Source organism: Drosophila arizonae, chromosome 4 (assembly GCF_054131065.1).
Source record: "Drosophila arizonae isolate 15081-1271.41 chromosome 4, UAZ_ARI_1.0, whole genome shotgun sequence".
In the NCBI taxonomy this organism is placed as follows: Eukaryota; Metazoa; Arthropoda; class Insecta; order Diptera; family Drosophilidae; genus Drosophila; species Drosophila arizonae.
In genome coordinates this window covers 10,004,627-10,027,669 of record NC_142924.1, presented here as the reverse complement: position 1 = coordinate 10,027,669, position 23,043 = coordinate 10,004,627, and the positions used below count along the sequence as shown (strand labels likewise).

The following is a 23,043-nucleotide window of genomic DNA, read 5'->3' as shown; positions in this document are numbered from 1 at the left end:
CAGAACGCAGCACTTTGTTATTGTGGTGTTGTTGTTTCTCTCTGGTTGCTGTTGTTGTTGTTGCTGTGTGGCAAGCAGCAGCACGACGACTACAAAGGCATCCTTTTAAATTTCCTGTCATTTGCCACACAATACGCTGGAGAGCGGCTGCAATTGTTGTTGGCCCACGGTAGCTGCTGCGTTGCAGTCAAGTAGGGGCGTGCCGCGGCAGTGGGTGGGAGGGAGCCGGGGGCCAGGGGCCAGGCAAGGCAAGGCAAGTCAGTGCCGAGTCTATTTGTCTACTCATACAAAACGCGCACAGCACTCAGCGCGTCGCTTTGCTTGTTTGCTAGAATTTAGCCGCTGGGAATTTGCATTTTTCATTACGCAGCCGGGTAACGAACATGGCTGGCCAAGAGGGACGAGCTGAAGGGGCAGCAATAGCAGCAACAGCAGCAGCAGCGAGCGCCATATTAACGCCTAGACCCGTTCATGGGGTTAAAAGCTAGTTTCCGGCGGAAGTGGCTGCTGCCACAGCTTGTCCCCAACACGCCGCGCCTTCCCTCGGCCCACCACGACTCGTCCCGACTCCACGCGCTCCACAGTGGCCCATGTAAATAAATTTCTGTGCGAAATGAAATGAATGTGATTGCCACACGCCCAGCCACATTGCAGTACCCCCAATCGCAGTCGCACCCTCTCGCTCTGCCGCACCAGCGCCATCTCGCTCGGCTGCTGTCGGAAGCAGTTATTATGGCAGCAGCATATTTGGCAGCTCTTGGGTTTTTGGCTTTTTGGTTGCTAATTCTAATTGACTTGGGATTTTGCAGCTCGCCGCCTTGCATTTAATGCTTAATGGCAGCTGGTTGTTGTATTTGGTATTTGGATTTAGTTTTAGTTGAGCCTGCACTAATATTTGTGTGCATGCGTGCGTGTGTGTGCGTATGTGTGTGTGTGTGTGTGTGTGTTTCAACGCATTCAAATTCATCCCTGGCCATGGCAACCCATACAATGGCCACGAATTGAGCTCTAATTTTGACTTAATTTACGAAACAATTCATGATTTGCTTTAGCTTTAGCTAAAGCCTACAGAGATTTACCGGATTTACTAAGATAATAATTATTCAAATGATTATAATTGAATTGCATTTGACATCTGTGGAGACTAGTTGGAGGTCATATGTTATACTGAAATCATGTGTTATACTTATTTCCAGTTCTAGTTCTACTTCTACTTCTACTTCTTTCTACTTCAACTTCTACTTCTACTTCTACTTCTACTTCTACTTCTACTTCTACTTTTACTTCTACTTCTACTTCTACTTCTACTTCTACTTCTACTTTACTTCTACTTCTACTTCTACTTCTACTTCTACTTCTACTTCTATTCTACTTCTACTTCTACTCTACTTCTACTTCTACTTCTACTTCTACTTCTACTTCTACTTCTACTTCTACTTCTACTTCTACTTCTACTTCTACTTCTACTTCTACTTCTACTTCTACTACTTCTACTTCTACTTCTACTTCTACTTCTACTTCTACTTCTACTTCTACTTCTACTTCTACTTCTACTTCTACTTCTACTTCTACTTCTACTTCTACTTCTACTTCTACTTCTACTTCTACTTCTACTTCTACTTCTACTTCTACTTCTACTTCTACTTCTACTTCTACTTCTACTTCTACTTCTACTTCTACTTCTACTTCTACTTCTACTTCTACTTGACTTCTACTTCTACTTCTACTTCTTACTTCTACTTCTACTTCTACTTCTACTTCTACTTCTACTTCTACTTCTACTTCTACTTCTACTTCTACTTCTACTCTTCTACTTCTACTTCTACTTCTACTTCTACTTCTACTTCTACTTCTACTTCTACTTCTACTTCTACTTCTACTTCTTACTTCTACTTCTACTTCTACTTCTACTTCTACTTCTACTTCTACTTCTACTTCTACTTCTACTTCTACTTCTACTTCTACTTCTACTTCTACTTCTTTCTACTTCTACTTCTACTTCTACTTCTACTTCTCTACTTCTACTTCTACTTCTACTTCTACTTCTACTTCTACTTCTACTTCTACTTCTACTTCTACTTCTACTTCTACTTCTACTTCTACTTCTACTTCTACTTCTACTTCTACTTCTACTTACTTACTTCTACTTCTACTTCTACTTCTACTTCTACTTCTACTTCTACTTCTACTTCTACTTCTACTTCTACTTCTACTTCTACTTCTACTTCTACTTCTACTTCTACGCTTCTACTTCTATTCTACTCTACTCTACTTCTACTTCTACTTCTACTTCTACTTCTACTTCTACTTCTACTTCTACTTCTACTTCTACTTCTACTTCTACTTCTACTTCTACTTCTACTTCTACTCTACTTCTACTTCTACTTCTACTTCTACTTCTACTTCTACTTCTACTTCTACTTCTACTTCTACTTCTACTTCTACTTCTACTTCTACTTCTACTTCTACTTCTACTTCTACTTCTACTTCTACTTCTACTTCTACTTCTACTTCTAGCTCTACTTCTACTTCTACTTCTACTTCTACTTCTACTTCTTTCTACTTCTACTTCTACTTCTACTTCTACTTCTACTTCTACTTCTACTTCTACTTCTACTTCTACTTCTACTTCTACTTCTACTTCTACTTCTACTTCTACTTCTACTTCTACTTCTACTTCTACTTCTACTTCTACTTCTACTTCTACTTCTACTTCTACTTCTACTTCTACTTCTACTTCTACTTCTACTTCTACTTCTACTTCTACTTCTACTTCTACTTCTACTTCTACTTCTACTTCTACTTCTACTTCTACTTCTACTTCTACTTCTACTTCTACTTCTACTTCTACTTCTTTCTACTTCTTTCTACTTCTACTTCTACTTCTACTTCTACTTCTACTTCTACTTCTACTTCTACTTCTACTTCTACTTCTACTTCTACTTCTACTTCTACTTCTACTTCTACTTCTACTTCTACTTCTACTTCTACTTCTACTTCTACTTCTACTTCTACTTCTACTTCTACTTCTACTTCTACTTCTACTTCTACTCTACTTCTACTTCTACTTCTACTTCTACGTCTACTTCTACTTCTACTTCTACTTCTACTTCTACTTCTACTTCTACTTCTACTTCTACTTCTACTTCTACTTCTACTTCTCTATACTTCTTATTCTCTTCTCTCTCTTCCTCACCTCATGCTTTCCCTTCTGGGAACCACATTGTCATTTCTTATGGGGCACATTAACAGAGGACTTTCAATTTGTGCCAGCGCCAAGCACGTCCTTCTGCTCCTGCCTCGCAGGAACGTTTTGGTAGGACAACTAATAACTTGTACCTGCCTAAAGCGCACATTATTAATCAAAGTCAATGCAGTAGTAGACGCCGTTGCCCCTTCTCCTGCTTGGGCCACGCTCTCGTTTATTGCGACAGCGATTTTTGCGCCTAATCAATTTGGCAAACGTCACAGGAGGCAGCCGAGCACCAAAATGGAAAAACATTGAGTTGGATAAAAAGGAAGCCGTCCAAGCGATTCGACGACTGCTCGACAACGAATTTATTTCATTTGTGTTAGCATTTTGCATTTCATTAGGTTTTCATTAAATAAAATGTTGAATTACACGCATAATTTATTCGCTGCCAGCCAAGGCTCAGCTCAGCTCAGCTCAGCTCAGTTCGGTTCGGTTTTTCTTTTTTTCTCCCTCTCTCATTACTCTCTTCTTCTGCTTTTTTCGTAGATTTTTCTTTCTGCCAGCCCAACCCCTAGCTAAACACACACGCAAAGGCAATCGAAACAAATTACAATAAAATGCCAAAGATGCGTGCTAAAAGATTAAAGCCTGGCACGAAATGAAGCGAATAGCCGGAGAGCAAGAGAAACTTGATTACCATATGGTAAGAGTGACGGCTTCTCCCTCGCCTAGCTGTTTGTCTCTCCAGTTGTAGTTGGAGTTGTCGCTGGCCGAGCCGAGAAGGCAAAATATTTATACAGCTTCCTGGCGGCGAATCAAAGGTTGTTCCAGCTTTCAGCTTTCACTCGATCTCTCTCCCTTTATCTCTCCCACTCTGTCTCTCTATTTGGCTTCAGTTTGACCCTAATGATAAATTACTTTAATTAATGCCGCCATATTGCCGCAGTGAGAAGCATTTTGGCCTGGCCATTATGCAAGTTCATTGGGTTTAATTTGTGTGCGTGTGGGCGAGCCAGCAGCTAGTCTATCTCTCTCTGTCTCACTCTCGCTCTCGCTTCCGAGGGCGGGGACTGATTTATTTAGTTCCGCATTTTGTCTATGCTTTTGTGCTAATTTTATTTTCGCCGACTGCCGACTGCCGAGTGGTGAGCGGTGAGTGCCAAGAGAAATGCAACAGGCGCAACGCCGCTTGACATATTTGGACCTCAAGCAAAGGCAGCTTAATTAATTGGCTTAGCTGAACTCGAAGGACACGCAACTGCCAGGCCTGCCAGGCCACGCCGAGCGGAGTTCGAGCAGCTTTAAGTTCACTCAATAAACTTAAGTTCAGCAAACTATCAAATGACACTTTTACCTACAAAACAAGACCCAAAAAAGCGTGACTGCTCACACACGTGACCAAAATATACAAAACTCTGACGTTGATTGCGTGTGGTGTGGTTTTTTGGTTATGGAGCACAGTAAAAGGGAAAAAAAAAAAAAAAAAAAAACACACACACACATACACGAAATAAACAACATAAAAAAGGCTGGGGAATTGAGTAAAAGAGCGCTGGGGGTCACAGGTACAGTGGCATGGGAAAGAAGTCTAGAGGATACAGGGTGACCTGTAATATGACGAACTAAAGAAATTGTTGATGAACTAAGCAAAAGGGAGATAGATGTAAAAATAATCTAGATAATTTTAAACACAGTTTCAATAATTAAGTGATATATATCATATTATATTTAGTTATAGTTAGGTTAGTAAACTTCACTTTTTATATCAGAGTCAACATTCATTGCGCTAACGAGCACCCATTATGCTTAAGTCTAAACTATATTTAATTTGAAATTATGCCCAGCTAATATAATTTAAAATTCCAGTGGTGTCCACGGCAACGTTCTCGTCGACGTCCTCGCTAGTCCTTTTCCGTGTACCGAAATGGACAACACATGAAGCTTACCCCACCGGAAGAAGCGAGCGAAGAGAAAATCTTAAAATGAGCACTCAAGTGGCAGAGCACAAACACAAGATGCCTGGGCAGCTCTAAGAGCTGGACAAAGTAGCCAGAGAGAGGGTGAGAGGAAGGGGCAGAGATGGAGCAAAGGCAGCCAATACAACGTACGAAATGCTAGATATATAATATATATAAAAATAAAATTAATATTAAATTAATTCTGAACATGAAGTGTGTGAAGAAAATTGCAAAAGTCGCTGTAGCAGTTTTTTCCAATTCCATAAGCGAACTTCAATTTCAATTCAACTTACGTGCTGCATTCAGCAGCAACACCAACAACAACACCAGCAACAACAACAGCAGCAGCAGCAACTGAGAAGCCAATTTCATACAAATGGCCAATGCTGACCATGAAAGCCAGCTAGTGGCCAAGACATGTGCGTGTGTGTGAGTGTGTTTGTGTATCTAAGGCGATTTATGGACAATAGTATTTCTAGTTTTTGGTATAAGGCTAGAGCTGAAGCGGAAGCTGAAGCTGAAGCTGGAGATGGCAGCATCTATGGCATGACAAATGCGAGTCAAAAGAAAACTCGCCGCTGCACTTTATTATGCCCTACGAAAATTAGCAACTAAAGGACATAACATACGCATAAAAGCAAACAAATGTCAGCTACAGATGCAAGCAACACAAGCGCGCGCCCTCCGTCAAGCCCCCTCAGCCCCCTCAACCGGCAACCCAGTCAATCCCACGCGCATGTAGTAAAGTCCCATTGAGCAGAGCAGAGCACAATGGCTGAAGCCAAAACCTACAACGAGGCAAAGTATCTACAAGTACTTGCAGCTGCTGCTGGTTGCTGCCGTTGCTGTTGTTGTTGTTGTTGCTGTTGTTGTTGCTGTTGCTGGTTGCCCCTGGCAATCTTTTGCCATGTTCAAAAGGCCTCGCCCACTGCATTAAAATCACAAGACAAGTGGATAAGCGTTACCAAAAGCGATCCCCTTCAGCACGTCCCCCCGTGACCCCTTGGACCGCAGCCAACTAGCGGCAAGCAACAAACGTAAAAACCACAGCAGCAGCAGAAGCATCAGAAGCAGCAGCGTCGGCAGCAGCAGCTTAAGAGTTACCTGATGCAGCAGTTACTCTCTTCGAGTCCCTCTGGCTGGCTGTCCCTTGTTACCCCTACTCGACTTGTCATTCTTTGCTTTTCGTTGCTGCTGTTGGTAACCATGGCAAATTATCTTCAGTTGGCATAAGTTAACAACAGCAGCAGCAGCAGCAGCAACAGCAACAGCAACAACAACAGCAACAACAATTGCCGGCGGTAAGGTTTTTGCCAACATCTTTTACTTATTTTTTGGCCCTGAATAAGTGAAGCGGCAGTTGGGGTAGCTCCGGCAGCAACGCAATGATGACAAATAAAAGTTAAAGCCCACCCACAACACACAGACCAACTGGAAATTATACTGAGAACTGAAATATTTTTAGAGAAATATTTTGTATTAGGAAGCAGAGCAGAGCCTGTGGCAAGTGTTGCGGTTACTCAGTTGCCAAAGGATAACGAGTGGCATCAATAGCAGATTGTCTTGAACGCTGTTAGCTGTGATGTCCGATCGAAACAAAATAAAGAATCATTTACCCATATACTCGGAACTAAGCATATTCAAGGCCTGAGCAATGAGGAACAACTGAGGAATTTCGCTGTCAGCCTGCGTTGTTCGGGTCACTGGGGCATTTATTAGCAAAACAGTGAAAAGTAATTTACAAAATACAATTCAAAGCGAGCAAAGTTTATCTGTTGCCCACAAGGGGCGTCAAAGCTAAATGGAACAGAAATTAGCAACGAAAAGAAGAGCGAAGAGAGAAGAAACACAAGGAGGTGTCAACAAATTTGCTGTCCCGCATGCCCCCTCCCACTTTCTCTTCCACAAAGTGTATTAAAAGAAATATAAAGTAAAGCGAAAAAAGTCAGGATATTCAGCAAAGTGTAGCATTATATAAGTTATTTATGTTGATATGAACAAAAAGCAAACATAATGCACATGAGCGAGGGGGGGGGGGGGGGGGGGGGCAGACGGCAGCCAAGCAGAGAGCACATAATAAAGCGAAAGTCATGTCCCTTAAGGGTAGCCTGGCAAAGGCAAAGCAAGCAGAGCTTTTCAATAAAACGTAAAATCTTTAAAAATTGAAATTTATTATTTAAGCAGCATTAGGCAGCCGAACCGAACCGAGCAGGGGCCAAGACGGGGCACACAGGAAATGCACTGCAAGTTTGCCAAACATCCAAACATGTCTGACAGCTCCAAAGGGTGGGGTGGCTTACAAGCACCCCTCGGGCGGAAGTGCGTGCCTCAATAATAAAAAAAAAGAAGAAATTATTATATAGATAATAATACGATATTAAGAACTTTTGAGCGAAACTTTTTTTTTTTCGCTCTTCCTTTGTCTGGCCAAAGTTAATGTTATGGGACGGCTAAATTTATAATTTACGATGGATATTAGAGAGTGCGAACTGCTATGGGGTGGCACTGGAATCGCTAATGAGATGAGATCTATCAAAGTGAGATAAAGATTAAATCAATCAAAAATAAAGCAGGTTGGTCAATTTGTGCAGCTCAGTGCAAAAAGCGAAACTCAATTGAATTCTAAGAGTATTATTTTCGTAGAAAAAACACATAAGCAGCTCGCACTTGAGTTGCTTCAGCAGAAAGGACAATAAGTATAGTCCTTAGCAGGGCAAAAAGTATGAAATCTATGACAAATGTCTAGTGCACAAATTGAGTAACTAAAGACGCCAACTCACAAGTATACTTGAAGAGAATAGCAAAAACACAACGAGGTTTTTCTATGACCTGAACAATTAATGCTTTAAATCGTATTTACAGCGTGCAGCTGCACTGGCTCCTCCTGCTGGCTGTAGATTGAATGATTTTTGTGCAAATATGCGAGGCAAATACCTTGGCAGCCGGCATGAGGCGCCTTGGCACTAACGGGACCTTTCAGGTTTATTATATTTATTGTTTTTTGTGCATTATTACGATGGCACTTGTTATTGTTTCTGCCCCCTTAGTGAAATGCTTTTTGTCTTTGGTATTTTATTGTATTATCATTGCGCATTGTTTTATGTGCAACTGTGGGTGTGTGTGGGTGAGTGTGTGTAGGTGTATTTGTTGTTGCCTGGTTGGCTGGCTGGCTGGTTGGCTGGTTGGTTGGTTGGTTGGCTAGCTGTTGGTAGTGCCTGCTGGCAAGTTATTTCAAGCAAAAGGTAATAAATTTTAAGCAGCTTAACACTGTTGCTCGCTGGCTTGCCTCGACGGTCATACAGTGCTGTCCATAAGTATATCATCAGCTGGCCAAGTAAATGGCAGCACAGCAACTGCTTATTGCCGGCTGGCCAGCGCTGTGCTGCCCTGCCCTGCCTTGCCCTGCCCTGTCCTGGCTGCACCTGTTTAAGACTCCACTAAAAGCATTTGATGCTATTTAATCCAGTTATTTGCGAGTTTACACAATAAAAAGCACGAGTCGTCGTTAGTTAGTTGAGTTAGTTGAATGTTGCCAAAGTCTATTTAATTAATTATCTCTGTAAACATTGCTGGCATGCCAAATGAATGAATTATAACTAGCTGCTGCTGGCAGCTAGATTAAGCAGGCCTACGACTGCAGCCGAGCTGCTTACTTCAGCGAGCATTCAAATATATGTATAAATATCTAAAACTTGGTTTTGTCTCAAATGAAATTTGAATCGAGCATCATCAAAGGATTTGTCGAAAACACTTAAGAGCTGTCGAGCTGTGACTATTGTTGCCTCGCCATCCCACTCAATTATTGATGCTGTAGTGTGGGCGTGGTTGGATGCTTTTACAGCTTCTGCCGCGAGTAGATTTCAGATGACACTTGTGTATATAAATAAGTAATAAATACGCTTAGTTGCATCGAGAAGTGCCACTAGCCGAAAAATAGTTGCCAGACAAATAAATACAAGAGATAAAATATCTGTGATGGGTGCGCGTCACTCCCTCTCTTTCACTCACTCTCTCTCTGTCCCTTTCGTGCTGAGGCGACGTTGCACACACTCAGACTGCAGCTGGAAAAGTTTTCGAGTTGAGTTTTTGTTGGTTACCGGCTTGTGGCTGGCGACACATGAGGATGCGCAGCCGGACCCGGCACCGGCCTCATATAATTTTAAAGTGCTTCCGTTTGTGGCGACAACGACCAGAGAAGCTGCACCAAAGCGGGACTCCAGCTTTTGGTTACAGCGCTGCCAACCCAAGCGACAAACACTGGCAGCACACACACACACACGCACACACACACATGCATCTATATGCATATACAAACGAAAATAGAATTTTAATACTAACTGCGTCGCACCAAAAAATCATGCATTAGGACAAAGAAGCAGCAAGAGGCAGACGCTGAGCATGCCAAACGGAATGCGAAATACCCTAGTAGATGATTGAATTGGAAAGCCGAAATTATACTATATAAGAAAGGTATTTGACTGAGAGCTAAAAGGGAAGTGGCATGCTCATACCATTAATCGGAATTCTTTAAGCGTATATAGAGCAATGGCAGGCAATATCCAATCAATAACTGATACTGAACATATATATATATATATGAACTTTAGCTACTCTACAAAGTGATTGCTCTGCCACACACTGTTCATAGAGGAACCAAAATGCCTCGCAGCAGCTCACATTAAAAAACGAGCATAGGTTTTTATACAAATTCAGCGAGCATAGTTTTTTGGGTAGCTGCCAAAGCAGACTGACCCAACCAACACCTGTGGTTAGTGCGCTTCACACTCTCACACTCGCACTCGCACTCACACTCTAACAAGTATGCAACACTCTATGCATGGCATATATGATTTATGACTTCCGGTTTTTGGTTTAGCTTACGCAATCGCAGCTTCAGCAGCAACAGGAGCAAAAGCAGCAGCAGCAGCAGCAGCAACTGTTGCTGGTTATTTTTCGCCTGGCTGCTGCCTTCGGCCTTCAAATTAGCATGTGATATCGGTCGATGGGGCCTGCCTACTTGTACAATATTTAGCTATAAACATGTTAAAGCTTTGATTTCATGCCAATTAAATTGGGGTTTCGAGTTGCCTGTCAAATAATTGGGCCTACCTCATCTCGTCCCATCTCATCTCATCTCAGCACAGCTCAGCTCAGCAAGTCAATGAGTCAGTTCGACAGTCAGTCAGTTCCTTCGTTCGGCCGTCATTCAAATGTGTGTTCCATCCTTGTCTAGGGGAGTGCTAACTTGCTCGCATATTATTGATCTAGTGTGACTTTTGGCTTGTGTCCCTTTCGCTAGAGAGACGGTGTCAATTTGTGCTCTATCGCCATGGCAATCATTTGCTCTGCTGCTGATTTCCATCGAAAGTTATACGATAGAGCAAGCCAGCAGGAGGAAAGAAAAAGTGGGATAGCACCGCAAATATATACGTAGATATATTATATGTGGAGTATCTATGTATATATGCATATATGTTTTTTATGTGACACACGCACACACACGCGTTAGGGGCAGATGGCAGATGTCAATAAGTGCCAGGCACAAAAAAATATATATAAAGAATAGAAGTGAAAGAAAACGCAGTAACAAAAGAAACGTTTGACACCCAATTACGGCGTGAAATCAAAAGCAAAATGCTTTGGGGAATATGCGTTTAGAGCCCAAGTGCTCAGGATGAGCTACAAGTGCAGCGAATTGACGGAGCATATCTGTAAATATAAGTATATATCTATACAACTATGAGAGCCTAGCAGAGGTCAGCTAGAGCCTGTGTCAGAGCCAAGATGTCATCAGTGTTGGTTAGACTCAGGTTGTTCCTAGGGTATTTCCTAGTCACTCAACTCTCTGACTCTCTTTCATACAGAATTTAATGAAGCCATATGGCAAGAAAAGACACATAACCATAATAAAAGAAAGTCGAGTATTTTATGAATTTTATTTATTATTGCAGCTGGAGATTTAGTTGCTCGCACTACATATACAAAGTAGAAGAAGAAGAAGAAGAAGAGGAGGAGGAGGCAGATGAAGTGATAAAGGTTTCTGTGCATTGTTATGAAAAGCAAAAGTATTCAGGGCGAAAGCTGTAACAGCATTTCAATAAAATCTTTTTCTAATAGAAACCATTTAAATGCAAACAGCACACAAAATTTAATGTGCACGTGTGTGTGTGTGTGTGTATTTTATTTGTTACGATCATTATGTAAACGAATATATTTATATGGCTTTTGATGTTGGCAGGGCAACGCTGCAGCACCCGGGGCGACATTTTGCCGTTTGCCTGTAGATGTGACATATTAATTACTTTTTGCAGCCAAAGCAAACAAAATACACAAAACGCAAATGGACAACAATAAAATATATACAAATATATATATTTCGGCCGTAGTTGTTGTTGTTGTTGCTGTTGTTGTAGTTACGGGCAAGCAGCTCATTTAACTTAATTGAAATTTATTGAATTACGTGTAGTTACAAAATGTAAGCCACAAAAGCCAAAACACACGCACAGATACACAAAGAGACAGAGATGCAGAGAGAGAGAGAGAGGGAAAGAGAGAGAGAGGGAGAGAGAGATTGTTGCAGATGGATATAGATAGAGATACATTTGCTCGACTCATTAATGTAGCTTATTAAAGTGACAAATGCCTTTGCAACTGCATTTCCGCTTTGATGCAAACGAAAAAGCCACTAACGATGCTAATCACTTCAACTAACTAAAACGCTTCAGCTAACAGCAAACAACCAGCAACAACAACAACAACAACAACTAATAACCAACAATGACCAGTTGCAACATTTCCAGGTGGCTGACAGTCGACAACTGTCAAACTATCTATCTATCTATGTAACTGTATCTCTCTCTATCTCTGTGTGTGTGTGTGCGGGTGTGCGTGTGTGTGTGCGTACTCGTGCGATTTTGATGAATTTGACAGTTGTGGGCGTTTGCGCTGACAGCTGCTGTGCATTGGCATGGCAACGCCCATAGTAACGGTAACAGCAACGGCAACGGTAACGGTGACAGTTAAGGGGATTGTGACCAGCTCTTTGGCTTTGGCAACTCTGCAAACCGCAACCGACGACTTCCGTTCGCCATGTTTTGTTTGCCTCTCAATCGATGTGTGTGTTAGTGTGTGTGCGTGTGTGATGTGCGTGTGAATTTGTATGTGTTGGCGAAAATGTTGCTGCATTTGCATTAATTTTGAATTGATTGCTTACATTTCAAACGGCGCACTGGGCACACTAATATAATTGTAATATCCCACACTCACACACAATCACACACACACACGCACAGAACATTTTGGATGCTGCGGTTTTTGGTTGTCATCATTACCCAACCATTGTTGCAGCTACTGTTGTTGCTGCTGCTTCTGTTATTGTTGTTGTTGTTGTTGTTGCTGTTGTTGTTATATTGCTGTCTGTCTAACGCTCGCACACTGCGGTCAATACACATTCAGCCAGACATCAAGGCCAAAACATTGAAACAAAAAGGCCTCAAATGTAACAATATATGCGCCCACACCACGCACACACGCGTATGCAATGCAAAAGCCACAAAATTCATAAAACACGAAAATAATGTCATTCCACTGAATGGTATTTAATGCATTTAGAAAGAGACAGTAGAAGAAAGAGAGAGTGAGAGAGAGAGAGAGAGAGCACAAGCTGGGGAGCGAGTGTGAAATTTTGTGGAAGATGTTTGAAAATTTTCCAATATATAGTAGAGGGATTTTCATTCTCGACATCAATTTGTAAATTAATATTAGAATAATTTTAAAATAATATAAAAATTTATTTCATTTTAGTTTATTAAGCAAATTTTGATAAACTTTGTTTTTGTTGTGTAAATTTTATTTTATTTTTATTATGATTATTTTTATTATATATTGTATATATATTTTTTGTGTTTTATAAATAAAGATTTTAGCAACAAAATATAAATCTTTTTTAACTTTTTATGCTAGCTTAATTCTCAATAAATATTTCTATTAATAATTTGATAAATTACTAATAAAAATAACTCTTACATTTTGTTGTTGTTTAGAATAATTTATTTTTTTTTTAATATATATTTCTTTAAAATTTAAATTTTCATACTTATATTTAATAAATGATTTTTGTTAAATATATATTTTTTAATATAATTCCTTGAATTGCGTTTAACGCTCGAGCAAATAATAAATAATGACACAAAAAGGCTTTCAAATAAATAACGAACAAAAAAATAAAAACCAACTGTAAATAAATATTGCCCAAAATATGAAATCAATTAAAAAAAAAAAAAATCGAATTGCATTTTCATAAGCTGCAACAGCAGCAGCAACTGCGGCAGCTGCAGCTGCAGCAACTTTTGTCAATTTGTGTGTGCAATTTGATTTTGCTGCATGTTTTAATTAAATTGTTATTATTATTTTTCAGTGCAGTGGTTGTTGTTGTTGTTGTTGCCGTTGCTGTGTGCGTGCCATTGCAACTGATTTTGTTGTTTTGCCAGCAAAGATTTATTTATTTATATTGATGCACACGCACACGCACGCATCTCTCTTTGTTTGTATTGGTCAGCACAGTGAAGCGAGAGAAAGAGAGAGTGAGAGTGAGAGAGAGAGATAGACTGTGAGAGTGGCGAAGCCTTGCAATGCTCAAGGCAATTCAAGCGTATATATAAAATTACATTTTCCAGCCAATTTTCGTTGCAGTGATTTACGCAATTGTTGATTTATAAACAACATGTGTATTATTATTATTATTATTATTAACCAAAAAGTGCAGCATGGAACTTAATTGCAGTTGAAATAAAGCTACAATTATAAAGTGTCTTCTGCGAGAGAGCTTTGCTACTGCTTTCGCCGCAATATATTGGCTGGCAATTAGTTTAATTGGCACGAATTTATGGGTGATTCTCTGAAAGGCAGGTAATAAAGATAATACTAGGGATTCACATGAATTACCGCATTAAGCCACGTGGAAAAAAACTTAAAATGCCATTAAATTATGTTTTTGCAACAGGAAAAGAGTATAAAAACTCGATTGTGATAAAACATGAAGTCGATATAGAGAAGGTAACTCAGCTGCAAGTCGAGGCCTTGCCAGCCCCACGCTTGGGCGAGCTACCTATACTGTCATTACTTTGTTGTCCACATGTATTTACATAATGAAAGGCAAGGAATGCCACGCTACCGCCTGTTGTAGTTAATATTGCGCATACGCCGTGTTGACGCTTAACGCTTCAGTTGCCTAGCCATGGGCACGCCCACAGTTTGACCTTTTGGCGACAGCGAGTGGCGCAAACAAACAAACGCTTTGCGACACTCAGACCACATTGACACGCCCCCAACAGACAACAGGCAGCACCGCCGCCCAGCACCTGCACCTGCAGCAAGGACAATGCAAATGTTGCGGCATTAAATTTGAAAAAAAAAACAACGTCGAGAGATATAGTAGTTGAAAATAAAGTAAAATGAAAGCAGAGAAAGAAGCAAAAAAAAAAATAAAGTAAATTCGAAGAGAAAACAGAAATATACCAAAGTTGAATGCGGCTGTCGTCGCGCTGTTTAATAAAACTTTCAACAAACTCAATTAACAAAACTTTGCGCCGGCCGCAGCAAGAAATGCAAGAAAAGTGGCATAAACAAGGCAAACAAACAACCCGAGCTGGATAACCAGCTGCTGGCCGAGTGGAATGGGCATGGGGGAAGGAAATTCCTCCAACTAGGCGCTGATTTATTGTGCACGCTGCAGAAGTGTAAACGGATATGCTAAAGAGACAACTGTCCACGTCTAAGACTTGGCATTGAAAGTCCATTAAACATTTTGTCATTTACAGTTTTGAAATAGTTTTCGAAAAGTTGACACGAGAGGAGCACGAGACAAATCTGCGCATAGCAAGGCGATTCGAGAGAGACCTAGCAATAAAATTGCAGCGCCGGACACATGAAACAAAGCCTGACAGACAGAGAATACAGAAAGAGATAGAGAGAGAGAGAGAGAGAGAAAGTGAGAACTGACGAAGAAACAAGCTCTGTTCTCACTTGATATTAGGATTGTCAACAAGCGCTTTATAAACTTTTATAGCAATTGTGCAACAGCAGCAGCAACCGAAATGGGTAACTTTTTTTTATAGTCCGTTACTGTTACTGCTCCTGCTGCTGCTGCTGCAAAGTAATCGAAAATGATGTGTCCACAAGGATGGAGCCGTCGTCCAGTGGCGTAAATTGGCTGCGAAATAATAGAATAAAATGAGGCTCTTGATGCAAATTGATTTGGATTAGAAACTTTTAATGCTCACACACTGGCACAGCCACACACACACACACACAGACTCACACAGATGTGCTGTGAATGGCCAGCAACTCCCACATGTGTCACATGGCTAAAAGATTCTCAGCTGCAGTTGGCCAATGCGCTGCTCTCTCCTTTATTTTTTTAGCTGTTTGCACGCCTCGGCTCAAAATGTGCATAAAAATTTATTATCGAACGAGCAAACAGCTACGAGACCTCAGAGTCCAATAGCGCCAGCGCAGGCGATTTTCAGTGGAGCAAAATCAATTTGGAGCTACGAAATGTGTTGAGTTTCTAGTGATTCAGCCTTGCAGCAGGGCCTCAAATGATTTGGATTTTCAATATAGTTAAACATGAAAGTGCACTGCCTCTGCCTCTCGCCCACCCTCTCTGCATTGGCTGAAGAAGTTGAAGATAACTATTGCTTGTCATTGAATCAGTATGGAAAATCAATTCATGGCCAAACATTTTTAATGAGCTCTCACTGAAAAATTGATATATTCTCAATATCCTAGCCGAGTGGAGCCCATTTGTAGCTTTATTTGGATTCTTGCTGCTTCGTAAGTGGACAAAATTATTAATAAGCTTGCCCCGCCAGGCTAACTAAATAAATGGCTAAGCAGTTGTGCAGCTGGCTCTGGGACTGGGTCTGGGTCTGGGTCTGGGCATATCCCATTGGGGGGCGTCTTATGTCCTTCGTGTATGCACAATAATGAAGTAAGCTGTAGGGTTATGCTGTGTCCACTGTTGTGTGGCTGTGAAAAAGAAATGGCATACACGCAGCAGGACGATGATGCACAACAACAACAACGAGAGCACAAACAAACAACAAGCAACATGTCACTGAAGGACACTTGAAAACTACTATTTAATAAATGAGCGCATAGAGAAATACACACACACACACACACACAGGCACACACCCTTGCCAATATATGTTTGTGTGTGCTGCTGGTCTGCCCGCCCCTCAAGCGAGGGTGTGAGTCTTCATCGTCATCGTCGTCGTTGTCGTCGTCGTCGTCGTTGTGGTCGTGGTCGTGGTCGTCGTCCCTGTGTAAACAAACAGAGTCATTTTGCAATTCATGCATTTCCTGCGGCAACTAATTAAAAGAGTCATTCATCACAGGCGGGCAGCGTTGCTGATGTGATGGTCTCTCTATCTATCTACCGCCCACGCTTGCTCCCACTGCCCCTCTCTGCCCTTCTCTATCACTCTCTGCATCTACCTCTCTCGCTCATTCACAGGAGGAGCAATGCCCAGAAAAAGGCTGTAGCTCTGGCTCTGGTTTTATATGCTGCATGCTTATTACTCTTTGCTACGTGTCCTCCTCTTGTCGTGTTTGCCTTTACGTTTTTATCTTTTGATACACTCAAACAAACATATGAGAACTACGTATACAAACACACACACACACTCACACACACGCACGCTCACATTCATTATTGCTCACTTTGTGACACACACACACACGCATACATGTGAAACTGAGAAACAAGCCAACATTTTCGGCTATGTTTTCGTGTTTGTTTATCTTTTTTGGCCATTTCAACACATTTAAATGACAGGCACATCGCATTTGGGTATGAGCATGTGTCTGTGTGTCTGTGTGTGTGATCAGGTACGCAATTTGTAGTGGACTGTTGCCATTCGTGTGTTATGAACGCGCGCTTGACTTTATAAGCTCAAAATTTGCTGCTAATTGTTGGGGTTTATTGTAGTATGAGCTCTTCCAAAGTGACATTCATAATGTCATTGGCATATGTATTGCAGAAAGATGAGATGATGTTAGTTGGTTGATTGAAGCTAGCTCAGTTTGGTATACCATGCTCAAGGCTTTTAACGTCTTTTGCTAACACTCTGAGAAAAAACTCAGAGAGCAAACGATTGCTTCGGCTTTTCAATGAGTTCGTTTGCGATCGGTTGGAGAGTTTTTTCCCGACCAACACGACTAATCTAAGTGAAGCGTATATTTGTGCAGGTATTGGTGTTGTGAGCGAACGTCAATCGTTGCTCTCCCTAAACGATCTTCGTCAGACGAGCGTCTCACGAACAGTCCAAGCTAAGGCGCTCAACAGAAAGCGAAAAGATCCGAAGACTCTTGCTCAGAGAAAGAATCATACGGTCAGCTCTTATTGGGGAGTTGTTCAATGCATGGATCACAAGTCAGTATATGTAAGAATTGCTAAGACTTAATAAATGAATCAGACGATGATACAAATTAATTTACCTAAGCTGCTTATGTTTTACTGAATATATAACTATATATTTTAGATATTACCATTTTACATAGAAGAGGGGCAAGTCAATGCTATCATCAGCATAAACCAACAATTATTATTAAATAGTATTATCTCAGAATTATTTTCAACACTTATTCATATAAGGTCTCTCCCTGACCCTCAGCAGTTATCAGCAGCTCAGTTGCTCTAAGAATATGCAATCGGGTTGCAGAATGCTTCAACGATTCGTCAGGCAGTGTGACGGGCGGATACTTTTTTTTTTTTTTTTTTTTTTTTTTTTTTTTTTTTCTGCTGACCACATAACTTAATATGCAACAAGCAATTAAAATTAAATAAAAATTGTCACAAACTATGCAACAACACGAACAAGAACAACAATAGGAGCAGCAGCAAGAGCAGAGCAACAATAAGAGCAATATACAAAAAAATTGCTGTTAAAATATATAAACGTGTTTTATTTTATGATAGCTCTTTGTCAGCAAAGACACACACCCACACACACACACACATACATACATACACACTGCGCACTGCGCTTGACAGGCGACTGGGGAACGCATTCAGAGTGGGCAGCGGGCCGGCGCGGACAACGTGCGGGTAAATCCACAGACAGACAAACAGATGGACAAAACGGACGGACGGACGGGCGGACGGACGAAGCGCGGAGGCGGCACAAATAGACCGCACCAAGTGTTGAACAGGCTGACAGGACAGGCGGAGAGGCGGGGAGCGACAGTGTGGAGTGTGGAGTGGAATGGGAGACGGGGACACACGCACGACATGACTGTAACATGTAATTATTTTTCAATAAAAACCCAAGGCAACACAAGCACAAGCACAAGAAGAACAACCAAACAGCAACAACAGCAGCAGCAGCAACAATGAGGCAAACGGCGAAAACAGCGATGACAACATGGCGTATGAGTGACCAAAGCGAACAACAAAATAAATAAAACGAAATGAAATAAAATAAAAGAAGCGCAATGCAGCACTAAAGCTATGCGGCATTCAGCTACGCTGCCAAATTAATTGTTGAGTATATAATAATTTATAAATTTAATATTAAGAGTTCAGAATTTAGATAGAATATATATAATTCCAGAACGATCTCTTTTCATTAAGACAAACACAGATGAGCTAATTATTTGGGTGCATAAATCTCTCATTCTCTTTACTCTTGTTGCGCTAAGATGGAAGTTGGTTTAGATGGGATCTAAGTCCCTAGATCTCTGTGTAGATCAGAGCTGCTCATGAACCACTCAGCTCTCGTCTAGCAGAGACCAAAGTAGACATTCCACATTTAACGACTGTTGCTTAGTAGAGTATCGATATATCGCATATGATAATAAAATAAAATAAATATGTGTCGCACATACATATACACATACATATATACATACATATATACATATACATACATATATGCGTCAGCAACAGTTATGCTTTATAACGGCTGCCTGACTGCGCGTGTCCAGCGCTGTCCAGGCGAAAGCAATAAAAATAAAAATATTAATTTGCGCCAGGCGGCGGGCGACAGGAGGCGGGCGGGTACATCCCAGTGGTATGAGTAAGAGTATATTTTGTTGCAGACTGGCTGAGTGGTTGGGTGAGAGATGGATGGGTGGTTGGGTGGCTGGCCAAGTGACCGCAGCATTTTAACAGTAGCATTTTTATTAAAAAGCTGCTCCGCTCTGGCTGGCTGTCTTGATTTTTGCTGGCCACGCCCAATTGCAATTGGTGCCATTGCTGTCGCCTACGCGCAGTCATTTATAGAAAATAAAAACAAAAGGCGCTGCTTGACAACAACTGCATGAAAATTCAGACTGAGAGAAAATGGCGTATGACACGCGTCTTTCCACGTCTCCACGTCTCCACGCCCACACACACACCCACACTCACTCTCACGCTCACACCCGTTGCCACACGCCCACTCTCACAGGCGCTCGCAACACTCGTAATGTCCATGCGAAACTTTTCTTTTAGCCGAGTTTTTCTTTTCTGCGGTTGACAGCAACAGAAACGTCGACAGCACCAACAGCAGCAACAACAACAACAACAACAACATTTAAATTCTCTCAGTGAGAGGCATTTTTATTGAATAAACAAATTTATCAAGCATAACTCACACGCATGCAGGGACACAAAGCGAGACATAATTAAATTTCATTTTGCAAAATCAAGGCGCTTATTGTTTGCCTTCAGCCGAAAAGCCAAAAGGTCCACATGACCAGCAGGCGGGCGGTGCTGCGAAGAGAGCGCCGTTCGCCCTGTAAATGAATGCAAAATGCAAACGGGTTGCCGAGCAACAAGCAGCACAATAAGCCCCCCGAAGATAAAAGCTGACAAACAAAATTGAAAGTCAAGCAGACAATGGGCGAGCATGTGACAAAGGAGGCGACTGATGGAGCGAAAATTTCACGCTCAACATTTCAAATTAAGCGTGCGCAATACTTCAAGCCATAATTGCAGCTTATAGAAAAATATTTATAAATAAATTTGCACTTGAAAAAAACAGAAGTCATAGAAAGTTACAATTTGTGAGAAAAGGGAAGCTTGAAGACTGTGAAAGATATGTGAGAGTCAGCAGAGACTTATAGACTGCCTTACATTGCAAAAAAAATAGAGTGTACTCTTTATTTCCAGATCAAATATTGGCTATAGCTAGACGACCTATAGCCACTTCTACTCGACGCTTTGCTGCTCCTGGCGTAGGTTCAACACATTCAGCATCGATGCTTGCTTTGTGTGAAAAAAGTCATAATGAAAAGCAAGTAACAGAGAGAGAGAGAGAAAGAGAGAGAAGGAGAGAGAAAAAAAACGCTAATTAATTTCATGCACATACATGGCAAGGAAACTAATTAAGCTACAACTCTGATTAACAGCAAAAACAGTTTGTGTGTCCTTTCAAAATGACGATTTTTTCTGTTGCCTTGCCGCTTGTGCTGCATACTTTTGTGCGCATCAAAGCGAAATAATCAACAAATGTGCCCAACCCACACACACACTCAGCTACACACACTTGAAGCAAAGCAGAGAGCGCTTACAAGTGTCAATGGCAAAGTACTCTAAAAACAAGCTGTGGCAAAGGCAAGTCAGAATTTTTTTAGCATTTGCTTTAAACACACTCAAAGAGCGAGAGCGTGAGCTGAGCTGATCTGAGCTGAGCTGAGCGTATCCAATTCATTTGGAGTCCAGCCAAACGCATTTTAATTAGCGTATCACGAATCCTTTGACCCCAGCCATCTGCCTTGGCTTTTCATGGGCCCGGCCGGCATGCATAATGGACATCTGTCAATTCATAAGCCATCAATAGTTTAATCATAAAGTATAAGCGAACAGAATCGGCCCTCATTCCGCTCAGGTGGCCCAGGCATTCACCTATTGCCATGCCAGACAGCGGCCCATTCATTGGGCTCGCTCGTTGAGCATTATTGTATGTATGTATAGTATGGTATATCGACGACATGACGTTCAGCGTGCAGCGGCCTATTGAATGCCTAGAGAGGAGCTCAATGGGCCAATATCAAAAAGCGGCTAAATGCCCTTTCTGTGTGCTCGCCGCGCCCATTGAAAAGTCTTTTTGCCCATTGATGAATATGCGTCGATGCCAGATATTGCTGCAATTTGTATACCTGAATCGTGAGTGGTATAATTCATTTACATTTCGCTCCATTCAATAAGTTTGAAGTGCGTTTAGCGGTATAATTATACCCAGCAATCGCTCATGGGGGGTATAATGATGACGAAGGTAATGGAGTTTGTATGAATATAGAATATGAAGTGACTAATATGAATCTGAATCTTTGGCTAAATTAAAAAAATTAAATAAAAGAAAAAAATCTTAATTAGGCTCGATTTCATATAATAAACTTTTAACGACAATTTGTAGCTATAACTCAAACAAAAATTGATATTGCTTAAATCAAACTTAGGAATATCAAAAAACATATTAAATATTAATTTAGATATTCACAATATATTAAATTCCCATTTCCAATAAATTTTCGTAGCTAATTACTAAATTCAAACTAATAATCAAAATTATATTTTAGATCAAATTCTAGGCAAGCTTTAGATGTAATTTAATAGCCAATTAATTTTTTATTTTTAATAATTCGGCAATTATGAAAGACAAACGCAGTGGGCGCGGGGATGGGAGGGAAATGTTACAAAAAATGCCAAAGCAATTTCCCGTTGAAAGCATTTCACGGGTCTCTTGGCAAAGTCAAAAAACAGGAAACCCATGAAACACGCGTTCCTAATTAAATTCGAATGAATCGCTCGCCCGATGGCAAATGTTGAAATTTAAATTAAGACATCGCCGATGCCGATGCCGATGCTGATGCTGGGCAAGGGAGTCGTTGGGTAGCAAACAATGGTGACTATGTGTGTGTGCGTGTGCGTGCATGTGTGTTCCTGGCAAAGACATGCCACGTATGTGCCCACCTAGCTGCCTGCCTGTCAGTAGCGCCGTTTGAGGTTAAGTTTTTGAGCTGACAAAGCACTGCAATTGCAGCGGCTGCGAGAGCGACAGCGACGCGCTGGCAAAGACCACGACGTCGGATATCCTGGCAACGTGCACCTAGCTCTCTAAGTGATTGTCAACTTCGCATCTAGCTGCCTGCCTAGGCGACTGGGCGTGGCTGCATAGCACACACACACAGAGAGAGAGAGAGAGGGAGAGCCGCCATTAATTCACGACTTGTAATTTCCTCACTTCAACTGCACGATGATGACATTGGCGTCGCCTCACGTGAGCGCCCAAAAACTGTTTTTGACTATCAATTAAATACAGTCAGTCAGGCTGACTGGCTGGCTGGCTGGCTGTGCATCCTGTGAAGCCAGCAGCCAGGTTTCGCCTGGCGCACGGCAAAAGAACACTTTGCATGTGTCACCTAATTAAAATTTTGCGCAAGCGACCATTTCAAGTCTATTAATTACCTAGACTTGCACAACGGGCCCCAAGATAAAGCGCTGCCGTTATTCTGGCCGCCTTTTGTTGGCAACGACGTCGTCTGCCTGGCTGGGCCAAATGCAATCACTCGCCTTCAATTTTCACGCCCATTGTCAACAAAAATCTGTGCAACTGCGACAGGACCCCCACATCATTTAGCTGTGTGATGAATGTGCCACTAGATACGTGTGTGTGTGTGTGTATGCCAGTGTGTGTGTGTATGCGTAAAGCCAACGTCATTGTCCTAGAAGCGTACGAAACATTTCATTCAGACATCGTCCGCCTCGTCATCGTCACGAGCAGAACTTGGCAGTAATTTTGAGTTGTGCAACGCCACGAAAGAATAAGGGGGCGTGCACGAGAGGTGGGCGGTGAATGGCTGAAGGCAGTAGCAATAAAAAGGGTCCGGCACACAGACCAATGC

The 23,043-nt window shown here is 41.5% G+C and overlaps 1 protein-coding gene and 1 non-coding gene across 2 annotated transcripts in view; both read right to left on the bottom strand.

The window, feature by feature from the left end:
- Positions 1–23,043, bottom strand: part of LOC149269096 (uncharacterized) — a 167,822-nt gene that overhangs the window by 4,177 nt on the left and 140,602 nt on the right. The window lies entirely within an intron of this gene.
- LOC149269097 (U6atac minor spliceosomal RNA) lies at positions 10,360–10,418 on the bottom strand. The gene has a single exon (XR_016270155.1). It is a non-coding gene; the product is annotated as a U6atac minor spliceosomal RNA (small nuclear RNA).